General features: G+C 35.6%; 1 long non-coding RNA gene across 3 annotated transcripts; it reads left to right on the top strand.

The window, feature by feature from the left end:
- The first annotated feature begins 271 nt into the window (after nucleotides 1–271).
- Nucleotides 272–4,102, top strand: LOC112758671 (uncharacterized). 3 transcript variants are annotated; one of them, XR_011874114.1, is made up of 6 exons: nucleotides 272–452; nucleotides 550–605; nucleotides 769–2,211; nucleotides 2,292–2,438; nucleotides 2,994–3,105; nucleotides 3,186–4,102. It is a non-coding gene; the product is annotated as an uncharacterized lncRNA (long non-coding RNA). The 3 variants fall into 3 exon arrangements; XR_011874113.1 differs by lacking the exon at nucleotides 2,292–2,438; XR_003179788.3 differs by lacking the exons at nucleotides 2,994–3,105; nucleotides 3,186–4,102 and having other exon boundaries at nucleotides 2,292–2,690.
- Nucleotides 4,103–4,400: the final 298 nt, after the last annotated feature.

Here is a 4,400-nt window from a genome sequence, read left to right as displayed (position 1 = left end):
TAATGAGATGCGAGCTGATGTTTTTGCTAACACTTTAGATAGATGTTGCAAGACTTCGGATTTTTTTCAAAATTAAAATATGAGTTATTTGAGACTTTGAACTTTGTTTATGAATGACAATAAAAATATTTAAAATGAAAGTCCGAGCACTTATCTTAAAGGTTTTGGCGTAAGATAGAGCCAACGAACGAAAAATCACAAAAAGGGCCCATGTTGGGCCCACAACCCAAACCCAAGGCACAAAATCCCTCACCCTTAGCATATTTTAGCCTCCTTTGTATTAGTGAGAGTGAGGAAACAACTGAAAGAGAGAAGAGAGGAAGAGAGCCAATGTCCTAAGTGTCACTATTCATCATCACATTCATTTGCTCATAACTTTCAAATTGTAGCTCCGATTGACGACCCGTTTATGGTTACGTATTTGTCTCGACTTTTTCTATCTAAACATTGTGGTAAAAAACTGTGAAATTCTTATCTCATTTTTTGTTTCTCTTCGGAATTTTCATTTTGGGTATGTGGTGTTGAGATTTTTGTGATTTTGATGTTTAGGAGAAGCTTAACCACCAATTCTAGAGAGGTTTTGACCTAAGATTATGTGGTATGAGGTAAGAAAACTTTTTTCCCTTCAATTTTCCCTATATGTGCAAGAGAACAAAGGTATTCCCGATTTTCAAAGAAAAGTTTATACGATTTTGTGTAAAGGCTCCTATTTTATTATTATATATGTATGAAAGTTGTCGTAATATCCATGCTATCATTGTGGTGCAGCTGAAAGCGTGATATTCTGGTAGTAAGGATGTCACAGATGTGGCTTGATTGATATAGGTGCTTCCGACAAAGAGTTTACTCGGTATAGAAGAATTATTGGTAACAGAGACATTGCTAAAAAGCATGATAGAGCTCTTTTTAACCAGGATCGGTGTCTTCTTTTTCCAAAAGCCTACATGAAGGTGTTGAGTAGATTCCATTCCAATCATTGTCCTCTTTTGATTCGTTATAGGAGACCAACTAGAAGACGGAATGATAACAAGCCTTTTAGATTCCAAGCAGCTTGGACGACTCATCATACCTTCTCTAGGGTAGTTAAGGAGGCCTGGAGGAAGGGAGCACCGATAGTGCTAGATAGCCTCAAGAAGGTTCAAAAGGATGCTCTGAATTTTAATAAAGAGGTGTTTGGTAATATTTTTGTTAAGAAGATACGGTTAGAAGAGCAGATTTGTAGCCTTTAGTGGAGCATAGATACTTCTGGAAATGCTAGTTTATGGTTGAAGGAGAAAGCTCTGAATGAGGAGTACAATACTATTTTTCTACAGGAAGACTTTTTTGGTACCAGAAATCTAGAGAATAGTGAGTCAGATGTGATGACCAGAATATTAAATTTTTCCATCTTCAGACGATCATGCGATGTAAGAGGAATAAGATACATGGTATTTTCATTGAGGATGGTACTTGGTCTACAGGATGATGTCATCAATGCAAAAGCTAATTTTTTCAGATACTTTTTTGTTTCTAAGAGAATGTGGATATTGATACATTAGGAGATATCCCTCTTCCTCATTTGAGTCAGGATGCTTGTAGGTCTCTTACTGTGCTGGTTATCTTAGAAGAAGTAAGGATTGCTGTCATGGGCATGAACTCTTTCAAGGCCCTTGGTCCAAATGGTTTTCAGGCTTTCTTCTATAAGAAATTCTGAGATATTGTTGGTGAGGATATTCGACAGATTGTGAGTGTGGTCTTTACTGGGGGTCATATTCATCCTTCTGTTCAAGAGACTCTCATTATGCTTATTCCTAAGGTGGAGTCTCCCACTTCGTTTAAGGGGTTTCGTCCTATTAATCTTTGTAATGTGGTTTATAAGATTATTACAAAAGTTCTTGTTAACCGCCTGCGCCCTTTCTCACTGAGATAGTAGGACCTCTTCAAGGAGGCTTTATTCTTGGCCGAGGGGCCACTAATAATATTATTGTTTCATAGGAGATTTTGCATCATATGAAAATGACTAAGTAAAAAAAAGGCACTCTAGTCTTTAAAATTGACTTGAAAAAGGCTTATGAAAGGGTTGATTGGAGGTTCCTTGAGCATTTCTTGTGCAGTTTTGGTTTAAGCTATACGGCCCATCTGATTATGAAGTGTGTTTGCTCTTCTTCCTTCTCCACTTGTGGAATGGAAATAAACTGGACAGCTTCAATCCACATAAGGGTCTTAGGCAAGGTATGTCTCGGTATCTGTTTGTTTTATGTATGGAAATACTTGCTTGTTTTATTGCCTATCAAGTTTTTCATGGTGTTTAGGAGCCAGTGACGGTATCTAGGAGTGGACTTAGGGTCTCTCATTTGATGTTTGCTGATGACCTGCTTCTTTTCTACAAAGCTAGAAAAAGTTAAGTGGAACTGATCATGAATGTCCTTAATACATTTTGCAAAACTTCAGACGTGAAGGTGAATTTTGAAAAATCTAAAGTCATGTGTTCAAAGTATGTCTTTAATGCAAGAAAAGATCTTTTTACTGGCATCTCATCAATTCATTTTACTCAATTTGGATAAATACCTTGGAGTTAATTTGGGCCACTCTAGGGTCACTTGTAAGTGTGTTTTGGATACCATTGATAAAATTCAAAAAAGATTTGTTAGTTGGAAGGATTGGATTTTAAACAAATCTGGAAGGTTATGTCTTATTAAATCAATTATATCTTCTATTCTTATATATTAGATGCATGTCCACCTCCTTCCTTCTTATACATGTGATAAGATAAATTCTATTATGCGAAAATTCTTATGAAAAGACCAATCTATATGAATGATGGCAAGTATCTTCCTCTAGTTAAATGAGACACTGTTATTATTCCAAAAAGAACAGGTGGTCTTGGGAATAGGGATGCTAAACTGGTTAATGTTGCAATGATTAAAAACTTGTTTGGCAAATTTTAACTTGCAAGGAAAAGCTCTAGGTATAGGTTATTTCTGATAAATATTTCAAATCATCCCAATCCTTAGAGTTCAACATTCCTGGATATTCTTCAAGCTACTGGAGGAATATTGCTTCAACTTTTATTTGATTAAAAGACGGCTTTTCTTAGAGTATTGGCAACTTGGAGCAATCTTTCTGGTATGATTCGTGGTTCCCTTGTGGCAGACTATGTGAGCTTCTTTTATATATCCTATCTCTGATGTTGATTTGGTGATTAGGGATGTTTGGGAGAATGGAGAAATATATGTTCAGAGAAAACTATGCTCTTGATATGGCTGAGTATGCTTGATGCTCTGCCTACTACTCTCTTTTGTTGCAGTCATAGATTGTCTGCGACAAACATTTGCAGTGGGTGTGGTAATGAGCCTGAAACGGTAACCTATTGCCTTATTCAGTGCAGAAAGAGGAGGTTTGGACATTTTTGCTCCCCTCTTTGCAGTTTGATGCCGGCGATTTTAAGAACTGGATCAAACAGGCGCTGAAAAATTCAGAAGTTATGATTAGTGTTGGTCTTTGGTGGATTTGGAGACACTGGAATCAGGAAATTTTTAATCCTCAAGAGGTTTGGCCAACTGCGAGAATCGTCTTCAATGCTCGCCTCATGATGTAAGAGTTGGAAGCTATGACAGACAAGTTCCAACATTTTTTTCTTCCAACTGTTAGAACTTCCTGGGTTGCTCCACTCTTTGGTCAAACAAAGCTCAACTATGATGCAAGCATTTTTTACGCTGTTAACTCTGCTGGGTTTGGGTTTGGGTATGTCTTGAGGGATCATTTTGAGAATTGGATTAAAGGTTGTGCTGGGTCTATTCCTATGTGGTCTGTGTGTCGGTCTGAGATCTTTGTTATTTGGAGAGGCTTGGTGCTTACTTGGGAATGTGACTTGAAATCAATAGTTTGTGAAAATGATTCTAGATATGTTTTTCTGGCGATTCAACAACCTCTAAGTGCAGCTCATGGAGATAGCACAGATTTATTGATGAAGATTCATTATTTGTTGAACAGAAAGTGGGTGGTTCATTTTAATTTAGTTGTAAGGGAAGCTAATTTCATTGCAGATTGTTTGTCTATACTAAGAGCTCCTGATAATAATAAATACTTAGAATGGCTACAACCTTAGAGTTATCTTCTTGAAGTTATTCCTAGTGAAACTAAAACTTGCTAAGACTTGTTTCTTTGTTTTTTTTATTGTTTATTTAGAAAAAAAAAACGTGGTAATAGAGTGAAATGGATGTATTTTTAAAGTGTGACTATATTTGCAAATTTAGTCTATGTTTTATAAACATGGCCTATTCTATTTTTATTTTATAATATTTCATAAATTAAAATAAAAATTTACATGCAGTTATTTTTATTTAAAATTAATAATTAAAAATTATTAAATAATTTAAAAATTTTATTTAAATTATCATCTAATGATTTTTAACCATTAA

This window comes from Arachis hypogaea, chromosome 16 (genome assembly GCF_003086295.3).
Source record: "Arachis hypogaea cultivar Tifrunner chromosome 16, arahy.Tifrunner.gnm2.J5K5, whole genome shotgun sequence".
NCBI classification, from domain to species: Eukaryota; Viridiplantae; Streptophyta; class Magnoliopsida; order Fabales; family Fabaceae; genus Arachis; species Arachis hypogaea.
The sequence above is the reverse complement of the archived record's forward strand: the minus strand, read 5'-3'. Positions and strand labels throughout refer to the sequence as shown.